The sequence below is a fragment of the Papio anubis genome, chromosome 6, assembly GCF_008728515.1.
Source record: "Papio anubis isolate 15944 chromosome 6, Panubis1.0, whole genome shotgun sequence".
In the NCBI taxonomy this organism is placed as follows: domain Eukaryota; kingdom Metazoa; phylum Chordata; class Mammalia; order Primates; family Cercopithecidae; genus Papio; species Papio anubis.
Window position 1 is genome coordinate 56,766,112 of NC_044981.1, and position 18,565 is coordinate 56,784,676.

Sequence of the window (18,565 nt, forward strand, 5' to 3'; positions counted from 1 at the left end):
TCCTGCATACCAGGCACTATTAAGAGCGTTAACATAATTATACTGTGATACTCAAAAATGAAGAGCAAGATAATACTCGTCTCTAGCTCCATTTAGAAATGAAGGAACTTCCCTGCTTTTCATCCAGCTGACCTTCTGTTTCACAGTTCCTTCTCCATTCATACATACTCAAGTTTTTATCCTTGGCCTTACTCCTGTAAGATCTATAACCTTTTTCTAACCTTAGAAAATTTTCTGAATCCTGGATCTAGTTCTTACTTTTTCCCTTATCTCCTAGCAACCTTTATTGCCTCCCAAGCCCTATTATGACAGTAAATATATTATCCTTTAAGATCTACCATTAGCTTAATCTTGCAACAAAGAATTCTCAAGCTAATGCCAATTTGAAGAATGGTAATTTATTAGTTTAAAATGAGGAGATATATAAATTAAGAAGTCTTTCCCAGTTATGATGCCTATCACAACACATAAAGTGTAACATATATTTTCTGTTTTCAAAGCTATCCCAGTTCCTCAGGCCAGAATCTATATAAACAATATACAGATCTATCAAGCAAACACTGAAGAGCACAGAAGAGATAAATAAATCTTATACTTCATTTGTGGTCCCATTTAGGTCATATGTAGAAAGATTAATGAATAAGTAATTTTAAAATCTGTCATTACGTAAATCAAATAATTTAACCTTTTTTCAAAGAAGCTCTAGAATGCCTTCTATCAAGAATACCTACCTAGTACTATTTCAAGCTCCCTGCATTTGTGTTGGTCAGCATGTCAGGATGCTAGTGAGAGAACACACACACCGTATTCCCTGAGCATATACTTTAAAATCCTATGCTATCACTGGGCAGCTAGAACTAGCTATTTAATCAATGAGACAAAAAGTGTTTCTTTAAAAGTATCTCCTCTCATTTACACACAGAAAATAACTGTTCATTCCAGGGATGATCTTAAAAAAAGCCCCCTTTTCCAGAGTGTTGGTGTTTGATTAGAAGGAAACTATGTATTCTTATATAAGGCAGCAATAAGTCTTAAACTAGTTTTTTATTCATAATGATTTCAGTTAAATTATTTGTCTTCAAAGGAAGGTCTTCATGGTCAAGGCAACACAAACAGAGGCTCAGAAAGAAGTCACTATATCTAGAGAAAAAAATGCAAAAGATGCATACATCACAAGATGCTCAGAATAGGAAGAAGAATAAAATAAAGGTATTGAGCTAAAAAATAGACTTAGCAGATGTCTGTTTTCCATAACCAATTAACAGTTTTATAAGCCAGTGGAGAGGTTAAAAGACTCATAGTAATAGGCAGTTTGTAATAAATTCAGCCTTAAATGATAAAAGAGAAAATGAAAAGGAAAATTGAGTAGTCTGTCTTTCAAATCTTATGGCCATAATTAAAAGTGTATTGTTGTAATGACATTAAAATAAAATGTGCTAGACTTACAGGACTTCAAAGAGTTCTTCTAGATAAAATAGTAATGACAGTAAAATCACATGTCAGGCACTGTGCTTGACTCTTTCCATTTATCATCTCCTAACAATGGACACAAAGACTAAGGTAGCATTTTAATGCTCATTCCAGAGATAAGGAAACAGAGACTTACTGAGGTTCAGTAATTTGCCTTTAGTCACAAACTCGACCAACCTTATCTGACTCCTGAGATTTGACCCATAAATATATAGTATTCTATCTCAACATAGGTTAAGAAATAGTTTATGGCAATGTGTAAGGATTTTTAAAGGGTACTTAGAATTCCTTCGCTTGTAGTGTTCATACTGAACATTTCTGGCACTGTCACACATTTGATCATTTGTTCAAATATGTGGTATTTTTGTGAACAATATAAACAAGAGTCAATATTAATTAGGTGGTTACTATGTGCTTGGTATCCTTCTAAGAACTTTGTGTGGATGAGTCATTTAAGCTTTATACAACTCTATAAGGTGGGGACTATTATTATCATTCTTTTGTTACAGATGGGGAAGGAAATCACAGCAAAGTGATATTAAGAAAATTGGCCAGGATTACACAACTAGTGTAAAGAGTCTGGTTCCAACATCCACGTTTTTGACAACCATGCTATGAAGGATGCTTTCATGTAGACCCAGCTATAGTTTAAGTTTGGTATAAAATATATTCTTTATTTGATGATTATAATATGTTATTTACCAGATTATTTAATCAAGGGGAAAACGGAGATTTAAGAAAAATGCTGTTATAAGCAAGATTCTGCATATTCTAATTTCTCTAGAATTTGGCTAATGTACACACTTATCTTCAAAACTCAGTTTTCACCAGACTTCTTGCTTTTGGTCAAAAAGATCTATTTCAAAACTTGGAAAAAGTGGTGTGTTCTATAGTCCCAGTTACTTGGGTGGCTGAGGCAGGAGGATCCCTCGAACCCAGGAGTTTGAGTTCAGCCTGGGCAACATAATGAGATACTATTAAAAAAAAGAAAAGAAAAACCTACTAATTTAAATGGTTTAAAACAATTGGATCGTTTACTTTTATTTATCTTAAATCGGTTTTAGTTAATTCATATGTGTTGACATAGATAAGAAAACATAACTTAAAAAGTAGGGTTACTATCTCCATTTTGTAAGTGCTTTCTGAATGTGAAAATATTCTTAAACCTCAGAGTAATAGCCATTTAGATTAGTGTTGTTTAGTAGAAGTTTAATATAATCTACATATATAATTTTAAATTTTCTAGGAGTCACATAAAGTATAAAACAAAATAAAAAGAAACCACAAAAATTAACTTTTTTTTTTTTATTATTATACTTTAAGTTCTAGGGTACATGTGCATAACGTGCAGGTTTGTTACATATGTATACTTGTGCCATGTTGCTGTGCTGCACCCATAAACTCTTTAATGATATTTTGATTTACTCCATATATCCAAAATAATACCATTTCAACACGTAATAGCATAAAATTATTTCTAAAATAAATTACTTTTTTGTACTAAGGGAGTATTTTATATCTATTGCATACCTCAGTTCAGATAATACATTTTCAATGGTTAAAGTGAAATGCAGTTCTACCAAAACAGTAATTGTTTTTAATGGAAAATATTTTACATTGCTCTAGTTTTCAATTTACATTCAAATTAATTAAAATAAAATGAAATTTAAAATTCAGGTCCTCATTCACATTAGACACATTTCAAGTGTTCAGTAGTGGCACGTGGCCAGTCACTACCATAGGGATGGGTAGCACAGCTTTAGTTGATTTCAAAGTTTAACCTTTCCCTTCTGTAATCCAAGCTATAGATTATCAAGATAATCATCCTCAAGTCCTATCTTTATAGCATCGCACTTCTGCTCAGTAATCTCCTGTGTCCTTCAAATCAAATTATTCTATCAAATTCAGAATCCAAGCACTCAACATCCTCTAACAAAAAGTGGCCTTACATTTCCTGAACAGAATTCCCACTATTATCTGCTTCCTTAAAGCCTTGACTCCTATACTCAAGCTAATCTCCACATTTCATCCCTTATCCTTCCTCTGTGTCTTTCTCACCCTATTGGCCCCTACCTCTTCCCCTTCAATGCATATTGGTAATCCACATTGAAGTATACTGTAGCAGGAAGTGTCTCTCATCCCCTGGCACAATGTTCACTCCTTTACACGATGTTTCTTTGGCATAGCATGTACTCAGTTCGTAAAACGTTGTAATTTCTATAATTACTTAAACTTATTTTTGATGTGAAAATAATTTGGGCATACAGTAGATCAGATTTCATACGTTTTCACCATGACCCACTGCACACATTAAGAAATACATTTAAACATGTGAACCAATACACAACTTTGTGTGTGAACATTGAAAAACATTTACATGTATATGTGTTGCCACCGTTTGAAAAAAAACTGCTCTAGACCACATCGGAACCATGCTATAGGAATTACTGGAGTGCAGATAAAAAAAACAAAAAACAAGGAAACAAAAATAACAACAAAAAACAAACCAAGGCGGGTGGATCACAAGGTCAGGAGATCGAGACCATCCTGGCTAACATGGTGAAACCCCATCTCTACTAAAAATACAAAAAACTAGCCGGGCGTGGTGGCGGGCACCTGTAGTCCCAGCTACTCGTAGGCTGAGGCAGGAGAATGGCGTAAACCCGGCAGGCGGAGCTTGCAGTGAGCCGAGATCGCGCCACTGCACTCCAGCCTGGGTGACACAGCGAGACTCCGTCTCAAAAAAAACAAACAAAACAAACAAACAAACAAACAAAAAACCAGAAACAAAGTGAGTTTGGGTACAACTAACTAGAAAACCTGAGTTCTAACCTAGACAGTGATTATTTCAGTAAACAGAGAGCTTGAAGTAACCATGCACCACAATTAGAGTAGAAACTTTGAAACATGAGAAAAAAGATGTGTACTCGCATAGATGGCACAGAGCAATATGGAAGGTTAGAAATCAAGTTAACAGTCAAACAAAAATTGATTAAGTAAAATTGAGCTCAACTATAAATCCTGTAGGTGATAGGAAACTGACATGCCAGATTTCAAAGCATATAGGAAAGCACAGTACTTAGGTGGCCAAAGCAGACAGACTAGGAGAATTTAGATGTGTGGCACTAAAAATACAGAAAACTTATTTCTGATCCATAAGAGTAGGCTTCATGCTGTGATCTGTGCAGTTGTCCCGGAATCTATGCTCAGAACTGTGCTTGGTTTAATGCTTTACTGTCATTTCTTTGGAACTCTCAAAAGAGTTTTACCTGTGAATATGTGTTTTGTAAGTGAAGTCCAATGAGACAATGGAGCATACCTGTGAGCAGAGGAAATATATACATACAATATACCTGCCCACCATTTGTTGCTGACTGTTTAAACACAGAGCTCCTGTGGTCCCATGCACACAAAACACAAAATTCTGGTGAACTTACAATTCAAGGGGCTTCAGTGAGATTCAAAGCAAGTACAAGGTGAGCATTTACAACTGCGTAAGCAGGGGCACCCCCAGACCTGAGGCCAGGCATTCAATTTTAGCCAGAACTTGTTTCAAATGCAAACAGAATGCAATGGAGTTGTGAGAAACACAAATGGTCAAGGAACACAGTCATATCTTTTCTCACTCATGTTACTTCCCAGTAAAAGCTAACCAATTAAGCTAAAAATGACAACAAAGAAAAGGCAAATATAGAGCAATCCATAGTCTCCTTTCCTTTTAGCCCTTCTGTACTCGCCAGTAGGCTAAAGATAGAGTGTTGATAGAATGTGTACATATCAAAAAGTGACATAAAAACAGTTGACTTAGTTTTGTGTGGCATTTCCACTGTTCTGGTAAGAACAAAATTCACATGTAGCACAAATTTTTTTGTAACTTGGTTATTATGTTTGTGAGTCTATATAGGAGCTAAGTATGAATATAAAGATGAATGGTAGATTTTGTGCTCACAATTTAGAATTTTAAATTTTTTTCTACCTAAAACAACATTAAGTCACAAATAAAAAACACTGTGACAAGCCAAGAGAGCAACGGTGAAAGAAAAGAAAAAGCTTTATATTTTAGTATCTTTAATGGCCCCTTTTACTGCTTTTTGAATAGTTGACTCATTTTTATATTGCACTAGGCTAAGAAGTTATAATTTTAAAATAATTTTCTTCTTCTTCTTCTTCTTCTTCTTCTTCTTCTTCTTCTTCTTCTTCTCCTTCTCCTTCTCCTCCTCCTCCTCCTCCTCCTCCTCTTCCTTCTCCTCCTTCTCCTTCTTCTCCTCCTTCTTCTTCTTCTTCTTTTCTTCTTCTTCCTTCTTCCTTCTTCCTTCTTCCTTCTCCTTCTCCTTCTCCTTCTTCTTCTGACAGAGTCTTGCTCTGTCACCCCAGCTGGCCAGGAGTGGCATGATCAGGATTCAATGCAGCCTCAACCTCCTGGATGATCCTCCCATCTCAGCCCCACAAAGTAACTGAGATTACAGGTGCACACCACCACTCCTAGCTAATTTTTGTATTTTTTGTAGTGAACGGTTTCTCCAGGTGGCCCAGACTTATCTTGAACTCCTGGGCTCAGGTGATCTACCCGCCTCAGCCTCCCAAAGTGCTAGGATTTCAGTCATGAGCCACTACATCTGGCCGAATTTTAAAATTCTAAAACATGGCAGCCCAGGATTCCAGATAACTCTATCATCTCTTCAGCCCACTTCTTCCTTGACACATCCGTACTCAGAGCCTAGTACTATATTCTTCACATAGTAGGTGCCTAGTGAGTGTGTGTGGACAGGTTTCCACACTGAGCTTCAGAGAAGCTGCACAGAAAGATGTGCTCTCTCTCTCTCCCCTCTCTAGAACATCACCAGCCTCAGAAAAATAGAATGCATAAAAACATTTCAGGTTTTGGAGTCAGAAATTATTCACTGTACAAATGTGGACAAATTAATTAACTTCCCTGAGTCTCCTTTTTTCCTCCCAATCTGTAAACAGGGGTTAAAAAAGTACACAGAGGTTCTAATTGAGATCATTTAGGTACATTTTTTGAGTCCCCAGCTTTCTGGCAAACATCAAACAAGAAGTATATGAAATCCTACAAAACAGGTTTCTGTTTGAGACTCAACAAAAGCAAAGATGTATATTTTTATTTCTTAATTTTCACTGTTGGTTATCACTATCAAGGGGTTCCATAATGAAAAAAAAAAAAAAAAAAACAAAAACAAAACTCTTTGTTCAAAAAGAGATAAACTAACTTAAAATGTTTAGTCTTAGAAGAAAAGTGGTAGTAGTGACTACATGCATATTTATTTATTCAATTAATCAATTATTCAAGCAAAATAACCCTCATTGACTCAGTTTAGGTTCTGGAACTATTAAGTTTCTGGGGCAGTTAATGGTGTATTTTGGGAATGCCAATGCTAGAGGCAGTTCAGAAATCATGATAAGCTATGGAGGTGTAAATGCCAAAAAGTAGAGTAGCCCCAGATGAAACAGGTATTGTGAAGATTCTTATTATTCTAAAGGAAGGAATATTTTTGCTTTTCTTGGAATGGGCAAACAAATGCCATCAAGTTTAATTTACTTTTTGAAATTCTAAAATAAATCATGAAGTATATACAGAAAGGATTAGAATTCCACTTCTGAGCCAGTGGAGTAGACCATACTTTTCCCTGTCCTTCCAAGAAAACCCACAGACTTTAGAAAGAAAACCAATATTAGAAGTCTCTGAGAGGAGGGCCGGGCACGGTGGCTCATGCCTGTAATCCCAGCACCTTGAGAGGCCAAGGTGGGTGGATTGCCCGAGGCCAGGAGTTTGCGACCAGCCTGGGCCAAAATGGCGAAACCCCGTCTCTACTAAAAATACAAAAATTACCCAGGCATGGTTGCCCGCACCTGTAATGCCAGCTACTTGGGAAGCTGAGGCATGAGAATCACTGAACCTGGGAGGTGGAAGCTGCAGTGAACTCAGATCGCACCACTGCACTCCAGCTGGACTCTGAGAAGGGGAGAGAAGGACAGCTAGGGACCTTAGAACCTGAGCAACAACATGGTTGTGAGTTCTGTAGGTTTTCTTTTTGCCTCCTGTATCTCAGACTTGGCACTGAAAGCTAGAAAACCACAAACACCAATGACTGCTGATATAAATAAATAAATAATAAAATAAAATAAAGTGAAATAGCCTGCTCTTTTAGCCAAAGAATCAAGAAAGGGGAGACCAAGAGGAGAGCAAGGACTTTCATTCTTACCAGGCAGTAATGAGACCTGGATTCCAAGTGGGTTGCCTGGACTTCCTCCTTCACCCAGCAGTGAAAAGATACTCCTCCCTGTTTCCATTGTGGTGGTTTCAGAGGAGGCTTAATGGAAAATCGGGACTTTTACCATCACCCAGTCATACCAAGGCCACCCTTCACCCTACCCCTTGATCTTGTTGTCATGAAGGCCATTTAGGAAGCAATAACAAGACATTCCTATATCTCCAAGTAAAGCCTAGTGGGGAGCTGGGACTCCCACCTCTACTCAGAAATAATAAGAAGCACCCCCACTAGATGACAAGTGGAAAAGATGGACCTATAGCTCCACTTTGCAATAACAAAGGCAGCATATGCCTTGTTCCCACATCAGAACAATGTTAGAGGAAGCCAGCTAAAGCAGAAGGTTTAAATAAGACCCAGAGTCTCTAACATAAAAATAAATGTCCTGTCAAAATCAAAATTTCTTATCACACTAGAAATCAGGAAGATCTCAAAGTATAGAAAAAAATACTATCACAAGATGCCAATACAAGATGAGAGATGATAGAATGATTTGGCAAAGATTTAAAAGCATCCATCATAAAAATGTTTCACTAAGTAAGTATGAACCTGCTTGAAATAAATGAAACAAATAGAAAGTCTAAACTAATAGAAGACATAACAAAGAACTCAATGGAAATTTAGAATAATAACATACAAACCTGAAATAAAAAATTCAAGGAATGTACTCAAAAGCAGAATGGAAGAGACAGAGGAAAGAAATAGTAGACTTGAAAACAGAGAAATTAGTTCATCTGGACTAAGAGGAAATATACATAAACAACAACAAAAAAGAATAGTGCCTCAGGGACCTATGTTATCAGACTCCCTCCTAGAAGGAAAGAAGAAAGCAGGCAGAGTGGAGAAAACTATTCAATAAACAATAGCTGAAAACCTCTCATATTTGGCTAAAGATATAAACCTAGAGATTCAAGAAGCTAAGCAAATCCCAAACAGGAAAAACCTAAATAAATGTACAGAAAGATACATCACAAACTTCTCAAAACTAAAGACAAAGAAAAATATTTGTAAGCAATGGGAGAATACCTTACCTATAGTGGAAAACAATTTGAATTATAGGATATTTCTCATCAAAAACCACAGTGGTGAGAAAAAATTAGAGCATTATTTATTAAGGCTAAAAGAAAGGGTTTTGAGCTTTAGATCCTATATCCAGCCAGAATATGCTTCAAGAGTAAAGGTGAAAAAAAAAAAAAAAAAAAAAAAAAAAAAAGGTTAAAAAAAAAAAGAAAAAAAAAAAAAAAAAAAAAAAAAAGAGTAAAGGTGAAATCAAAATATGCTCAGATAAAGAAAAACTAAAAGAATTTGTCATCAGCAGACTTACTGTAAAATAATGGGTAAAGGAAGCTCTTTAAATAGAAAGGAAACAATGAAGAAAAAATCTTGGCACATTAGGGAAGAAAGAAAGAACATAGTAAAATGTGAGTAGATTAATTAGACCTTCCTTCTCTTCTTGAGAATGTTCTCCCCTTAATTGTTTGAAAGTTAAAGCAAAAATTGTAACACTGACTGATGTTATTCTAAATGTATGTAGAAGAAATGTTTAAGGAAATTATAAATGGGAATGGGTAATGGAGTGTAAAGGAAGGTTTCTCCACTACACTTGAACTAGTAAAATTACAATGTCATGTCACACAAGATATGGAAATTCTGATAAAGGAAATTCTGAGATAAAGGATATCTTTATCCTTTATCTCAGAGATAAGATAAAGGAAATTCTGAGCAACTGTCATAGCCAAAAACAAAACAAAACCCAAGGAGGCATGGCAACTAAATGTAATATGCTTACCTAGATGGAATTCTAGAATAAAAAGTCACTAAGTTTCAAACTATGAAATCTGAACGAACTACCAGCTTCAGCTAATGTACTAACACTGCTTTATTAATTGTAACAAATGTATCATGTAATGTAAAAGGTTAATTATAGAGGAACTGTGTGTAAGAATACATGGGAACTGGACTACCTGCTCAATTTTTATATAAATCTAAAACTATTCTAAAAAGTAAAACCTGTAAAAACACTAGTGATAACACCAATTGCTGCCAAGGTTGTGGGTAAACTGGATCACTCCCATCGCTGATATGAATGTAACATGGTACAGACGCTCTGGAAAACAGTTTAGTGTAGTATTTTAATAATGAAAACAAGCAACTAGACTACAGCTCAGGAACTGCACTCTTGGGGATTTATCCCAGAGAAGTGAAAACCTGTGTTCAACACAAAAACCTATAGACAAAGATTTATAGCTGTTTTATTCGAAATAGCCAAAAGCTGGTAACAACCTAATGTCTTCCATTGGTGAATTATTAATCAAGCTGTGACACACCTATACCATGGAATACCACTCAGCAATAAAAAGAAATGAACTATTGATACACGCATCAACTTGCATGAATCTCCAGAAAATTATGCTGAATAATAAAATTCAACCTCAAAAGGTTAAATACTGTATGATCCCCATTTCTATAACATGCTTGAAATGAAAAATTATAGAAATGGAGAACAGATTAGTGGTTCCCAGGAGTTAAGGTGGAGGTGAGGTGGAAGGGAACTGTGGGTGGCTTGTTATAAGGTCCTTGGGGTGATGGCAGTGTTCTATATCTCGAGTGTATCAATGTCAAAATCCTATCCTGCTTGTGATATTGCATTACAATTTTGCAAGATGTAATCAGTTAGAAAAACTGGGTAAAGGATATGCAGGATTTCTTTGTATTACTTCTTACAACTGTATGTGAATCTATAATTACCTCAAAATATTACATGATGATAAAAAGCATCACTTGAAAAAATATGTAGAAGAGTCTCCTCTCCTTCCATCACACTTTAAGCCTACAGGAACACGAAAATTGTATGAAACTTTTCAGAAAATATTTTTAGTGTATGAAGAGTGATAATTCATGCTGCTTTTGAAAATAATTCATTAAACAGGCTGCACTGTAGGATGTTAACTACTTTATGAGTATCGAAGTCACAGCAAATCATAAACACAATTTCTTCCTGAAAACGTGGCATTGTACACTTTGACCTTGGTTTTCTGAGTGAGCAACCCTCAGAATACACGTAAAGGTTTAGAGTTGGAAGAGATTTAAAAGGTCGTCTAGATAAAATTTCTCATATAAGAGATAAGAAAACGGAAGCCAAAAGCGTTTAAATGGGTGGCCAAGGTCACATGACTAACTGAGGCAGCTCTGTGTCTGGAGCCCCAGTCTCTTGGCTCCTAGGCTATTGCTGTCACACTCATATTTCAAACTTTGTATGTCTTCATAGATGGTCCATATAAGAACCTTAAAAATAACTGTGTTTTGTGAATCTGGTTTGCTTATTGAGCTAGGTAATTGTAGATCCATGTAAGAATTCCTTATTAAGCATTTAAGGAAAAGGGACTGTGAAGTTCTTTAAATTTGCCCGCTCTTTGTTGAAAGTGCATACAATTATCAAAAGGAGAAAGTTGGCATATTTGGGTTAATGGTGACAATCAAGCATAAATTGACCTGTATGGAGCATGGAAATATGCATATAAAACTCTAAGGTTGATTTTAAATACTGTTAAAATATTGGATGGAGCCAAGTGAGTAAAAATAACAATGCTAAAGGAAACATTATTTTACTACTCTTCAAAAACAACTCCAGCGTTCTGCATACCATTAAATTCAGGGTATATAAGTGTAACCCAAATATTACTTTGTTCTTTCTGTGACCTCTGGGGTCAGTTCCATACCCAACTGCCACACTTAAAAAATGAAACTCCAAAAGCATTTCTTTGCAGAAATTCTAGTGAATCTGAAGACTTGGAAACATCTTCAAGAAACAGAATAAGAAATTTACATAGCACCTAACATTGCACATGATCTCTTATCTTTGTTTGCTAGTTCTCTTTTCCTGAAATTTCTGAACCCATTAGAGCTATCAAATTTCTCTGTTTCTGATGTTGGATGTATGCTTTCTGTCTCTGTCCTTCTCTCAATCAATTTCTCTCTCTCTCTCTCTCTCTCTCTCTCTCTGTCTCCTTCATTCCCTCTAGCATTCTTCCTTCATACCTAATCTCTCCTCTACTACCACCTCTTCTCTGCAAACTGTCTATTCCCTTTCCAAAGCCCACTGACTTTGCATACTTTTCTGCTCTTACCAGAAAATTCACAGGGTGCATGCATCTGGGTTTCTGGAGAACACAATTTTCCACCTAATAATCTAAGAAAAACTTGAGAATCAAATCAATAATTGGTTGGCTGAAATAAAAGCATAACTATAGGATAATGTAAAATTGGCTTTGCTTTCTGGTTTACTGCATTTTTTCAATTGGAAACCACATAAAGACTTACTGGATATTTATGCAGTGAAATATGGTTTATAAGTTTATGGAAAACACTTAGAAAACAAACACACACTTAGTCTTGCAAACATAGTAAAGGTGACTGAGTCACAGCCCGAGCATCCCAGATATAGAAAGTATATTTGGTTCTTACTTTCCATATTTTTCTATTATACTGTTTAGTAGAACCTCTACACATATAATAGCATTGTATTAAGAAACTCACCCCGCACCCCAAGCCCAGTTACATCAGAACTTCGAGATGATGGGTAATTTGGCTCGTGGTAAATTGTTTTAGAACATAGCAAAGAAAACATTTTCATGAAAACAAATCAATAAATAAATAGCTACCAAAATCAGATAAAGTATTCTGTAAATTCTAGAGGGTGTGCATACTGAAGGGAGCCTTACATAGGGATAGGAATGAGTCCTACTGGCTTCCATCATTTCTAACTATACACATTCCTGCCAGTCCTTCTCAATATGATTTTCCGTTTCAAATGAAAGTAGCTTGGCTCTTTCCTCATTTTGCTAATCATTGGGAGAAATAATTAAAGCATTATGGAGCACTGAAAAATGGTCAGTACAGCTGGAGCTTATTAAAAGAAGTGGAGAGTGGAGGGATACAGTGTGGTCAAGTCACGGAAGCAGCTACATTGGGCAGATACATAGAAAATGGAATTTGCAGTATTGATAGAAATGTCTGCTTACTAATGCTTTCACTTGATTTCTTATGTGATCTTGAGCATGGGAATATAAACCAAGCTCTTTCACCATATAATATTTATTCAAGTAATATGAATACAGTTGATTCACAAGGACATGATCCTACTCAGCATACTTTGAATCAGAATGAGAAAATTATATTCTAATATCCTACATTCCTCTCCAATACATGGTTCTTAACTTTCTGGGAGATGACGTGTAGATTTATGCAGTATAGAGAGAGGGAGGCTAAATTTACTTGGATACTAATGCATTCAGATAGTTTCAGCAGTCTCAGTGTCATTATGTAAATTATTTAAAATGTCATTATTGTTTATATAGTTTTCCTTCACAAGAAATATTAACATATTATTTTTGTATGTATGTATATATGCAAGTCTATACATGTATAGTTTTCCAACTTTTCATCAGAAACAAACAATTATTTCTGGAGGGAAAAAATTTTAAAAACTTATTTCCTCTTCATAGATGTTAAGGTTTGGCATGTGTAATAGACTAGCCATATGTAGAAAGCTGAAACTGGATCCCTTCATTACACCTTATACAAAAATTAATTCAAGATGAATTAAAGACTTAAATGTTAGACCTAAAACCATAAAAACTCTAGAAGAAAACCTAGGCAATACCATTCAGGACATACGCATGGGCAAGGATTTCATGTCTAAAACACTAAAAGCCATGGCAACAAAAGCCAAAATTGACAAATGGGATTCAATTAAACTAAAGAGCTTCTGCACGGCAGAAGAAACTACCATCAGAGTGAACAGGCAACCTACAGAATGGGAGAAAACTTTTGCAATCTAGTCATCTGACAAAGGGCTAACATTCAGAATCTACAAAGAACTCATACAAATTTACAAGAAAAAACAACCCCATCAAAAAGTGGGCAAGGGATATGAACAGACACTTCTCAAAAGAAGACATTTATGCAGCCAACAGACACATGAAAAAATGCTCATCATCACTGGCCATCAGAGAAATGCAAATCAAAACCACAATGAGATACCATCTCACACCAGTTAGAATGGCGATCATTAAAAAGTCAGGAAACAACAGGTGCTGGAGAGGATGTGGAGAAATAGGAACACTTTTACACTGTTGGTGGGACTGTAAACTAGTTCAACCATTGTGGAAGACAGTGTGACGATTCCTCAAGGATTTAGAACTAGAAATACCATTTGACCTAGCCATCCCATTACTGGGTATATACCCAAAGGATTATAAATCATGCTGCTATAAAGACATATGCACACGTATGTTTATTGAGGCACTATTCACAATAGCAAAGAATTGGAACCAACCCAAATGTCCATCAATGACAGACTGGATTAAGAAAATGTGGCACATATACACCATGGAATACCATGCAACCATAAAAAAGGATGAGTTCATGTCCTTTATAGGGACATGGATGAAGCTGGAAACCATCATTCTCATCAAACTCTCGCAAGGACAAAAGAACCAAACACCGCATGTTCTCACTCATAGGTGGGAATTGAACAATGAGCACACTTGAACACAGGAAGGGGAACATCACACACCAGGGCCTGTGGTGGAGTTGGGGGTTGGGGGAGGGATAGCATTAGGAGAAATAGTTAATGTAAATGACGAATTAATGGGTGCAGCACACCAACATGGCACATGTATACATATGTAACAATCCTGCACGTTATGCACATGTACCCTAGAACTTAAAGTATAATAAAAAAATTCATGAAATGGGTAATTAAATGAGTATTAATTTTTTCAATTTTTTAACATTTCTGCTTTTTAATTTACCTAATAAAATGTTGAAGAAAAAAAAAAGAAGTACCTGAATTATTGTTTATCCAATGCTCTGAATATATAATGGATTATTAGAAAATAATCATATCTAAGGGAATTTCTCAAAATATACAATGTGAATTGATATTTAATGTACTTTGGGTTGTTAAATAATGACAATTGTTGGGGTTTCTTAATAATGTTGTGTTCCTTTTGGCCACATATTGATTTCAAATCTAGCATGAAAGGAACTTTCTCATCAAAGAATGAAACAGATAATCATATATTAATGACACATTTTTTTTCAATTTACTGAAATATTTGAATAAATTCTAGTCATAAACTTTTAATATTATTTTTACCAGATACATATGAGGAAGTGTCCCTAAATAGACACATAGTTTTAGCCTAGGGAAGGGCTCAAACACTGGAGTTTCAATTCTTTCATCAAAATGCATTGGAGGATATTAGTACTAAACTAACCATGTGGCATTTCCATACATTGAGTCTGGAGAGGTTTTTGTTTTGGTTTGTTTCTGAAATTTTGTCTCATTCTTGGAATGCAAATATATCTCATTCTTGGAATGGAATATATATAAGACTTTAAAGAAACTGAATACTTAGCCCTTCCCTTCCTTTGACAAGTTAATGATTAACTTGATATGTTTTAATTCGATCTATCGTTTCTGACCCAAATAATCAGTACTTAAATTAATTATGATTCCTATTGTTCAACTATAACATATATATTTTTAAGTGAGTTGGTTTATTCTATGCATCTTAATATATATTTGGGGTAAGTTCTTCTTTAATTGTGCTAATATATAGATAACATAACATTTAACATTTTAATCATGTTTGAGTGTACAGTTCAATGGCATTAAGCACATTCCCATTGTTGTGCAACCATCACAACCATCCATCTCCAGAACTTTTGTTATCTGAAACTGAAACTACATACTCATTGAACAATAATTTCCCATTCCCTCTTCTCCTTCAACCCTTAGTAACTACCATGCTATTTTTTGTCTCCATGAATGTAACTATTGTAGGTCCATTATAAAAGTGAAATCATTCAGTTTTTGTCCTTTTGTAACTGGCTTTTTGCACTTAGCACAACGTCTTCAAGTTTCATTCATATTGTAGCAGGTGTTAAATCAATTTCCTTTTTAAGACTGAGTAATATTCACTATATTATATGATACATATATGACATATTATATACTATATATCATATAATATACATGTATATGTTATATCATATAACATGTGTCATATAATACACTATAATATATGACATTCATATAATACATTGAATATTATATGTACATAAAACATCTTGTTTATTCACTGATGGATGGGACAGAGATAAGAACATCAATACAGTATCAAGGTAATAAACAGAGAGAGAGAGGAGAAAGAAGAGGGAAAGGAAGGAAGAATTGGGAGAGGAGGAGAGGTAGAATGAGAGATAAAAATAGAGACAGAGAAAGAGGGAGGAGACAGAGAAAGAAAGAGATAGAGATGGATACAGATGGATACAGACAGAGGGGCAGAAAGAGATAGAAATGGATACAGATGGATACAGACAGAGAGGCAGAAAGAGATAGAGATGGATACAGAAAGATACAGAAATACAGAAGCATTGCCTTCATCTTTTGGTTATTGTGAATAATGCTAATATCAACATGGGTAAACAAACTTTGTTCAAGTCCCTGCTTTCAATTCTTTTGGGTATTAAGTATGTACAAAGAAGTGGAATTGCTGGATTATACACTTGATCTTAGCCAAAAGGCTGAGAAGTGATGAATTGCTGAATTATATAGTAATTTTTAATTTTTTGAGAAACTACTATACAGTTTTGCACTGCAGCAGCACCATTTTACATTCCCACTAGCAGTGCACAAGGGTTCCAATTTATTCACATCTTCACCAGCATTTATTATTTTTTGTCGTTTTTGTTTTTGACAATAGCAGTCATGTGGTTGTGAAATAGTAGCTTATTGCAGTTTTGATTTGCATTTCCCTAATAATTAATGATACTGAGCATCTATTCATGAGTTTCTTAGTCATTAGTATATCTGGAGAGAAATGTCTATTCAAGTCTTTGGCCATGTTTTAATTAAGTTTGGTTATTGGTTGTTGGGTTGCAGGAGTTCTTTTTGTATTTTGGATATTAACTCCTTCTCATATATGATTTGTAAATATTTAACCCCATTCCATTGGGTTGCCTTTTGACTCCATTCATAGTATATTGCAATTCACAAAAGTTTCAAATTTTGATGTAGTCTAACTTGTCTACTTTTTCATTTGATGCCTGAGTGTTTGATATTGTATCTAATAAATCATTTCCAAATTCAATGTCACAAAGATTTTTCTCCATGTTTTCTTCTAAGAGTTTTGTAGTGTTAACTCGTATGTATAGGTCTTTGATCCAGTTTGAGTAGTTAAGGTAAAGGTCCAACTTCATTATTTAACATGTGGATGTCCAGTTTTCCCAACACCGTTTGTTGAAAAGACTGTCCTTTCTCCATTAAATAGTCTTGACACTCTTGCCAAAAATCATTTGACCATATACATGAAGGTTTATTTCCAGGTTTTCTATTCTATTCCTCTAGTATGTATGTTTGTCGTTATGCAAGTACCACACTTTTTGAATACTGTAGCATTTTAGTAAGTTTTGAAATCAAGTGTGAGAATTCCAACTTTCTTCCTCTTTTTCAAGATTGTTTTTGCTATTCAGGGTTCCTTGATATTCCATAAGAGTTTTTGGATAAATTTTTCTATTTCTACAGGTAATGCCATTTGGGATTGCATTGATTCTGTAGACCATTTTGGATAGTATTGGCATCTTAGCAATATTAAATCTTTCAATCCATGAAAATGGAATATCTTTCTATTTATTTGTGTATTCTTTAATTTCTTTCAGGAACATTTTACAGTTTTCAGGGAACAAACATTTTCCCTTATTAGTTTATTCTATTTTTTTGTGATGTTATTGTAAATGGAATTGTTTTCTTAATTTTCTTTTCACAAAGTTCATTGTTAGTATATAGAAGTGTAATTGACTTTTGAGTGTTGATTTTGTATTCTACAACTTTGCTAAATTTATTTATAGTCATAACAGTTTTTTGTAAAATCTTTAGGGTTTTCTACAATTATTCATATTACCTGCAAACAGAGACAATTTCACTATTTCCTTTCCAATTTGGATGCCTTTTATTTATTTTTCTTTCATAAATTTTTCTGGCTAGAACTTTCATTACTACATAAAAGAGAAGAAGCAAGAGGAATGCTTCCTTGCCTTACTCCTTATCTTAGAGGAAAAGCTTTTCATCTTTAACCATTGAATATTATGTGAGCTGCAGGTTTTAATATATGGTCTGTATTATGTTAAAGTAGTTTCCTTTTATTCTTGGTTTGTTAACAGTTTTCATATTGAAAACGTGTCAAATTTTGTCAAGTGCTTTTTCTTCATCAATTGAGATGATCACGTTTATTTTTTCCTTCATTCTATTAATATGGTGTATGATATTGATCACTTTTTATATGTTGAAACATATAAAAATTGCATTCCCGGAATAAATCCCACTTGGTTATATGTATGACTTTTAACTAAATGTTGAATTTTGCTTGCTTGCTAGTATTTTGTTGAGAAGTTTTGAATCAATATTCATCAGGGATATTGATCTGCAGTTTTATTTTCTTGAAGTGCTTTTGTCTGGTTTTGGTATCAGAATAATGAGGGCCTAATAAAATGAGTTTGGAAGTGTTCCTTTGTCTTTAATTTTTTGGAAGAGTTTGAGGGGGATTCGTGTTATTTCTTCCTTAAGTATTTAATAGAATTCACCAGTTAAGCCCTGCAGTCCCAGGTTTTTCTTTGTTGTGGGATTTTTTTGTTACCAGCTGATTTTATCTCCTTTCTAGATATGGGTCTAACTCAGATGTTTCTATTTCTTCAGTCTGGGTGGTTGCATGTTTCTAGGCATTTGTCCATTGTATCTAGGT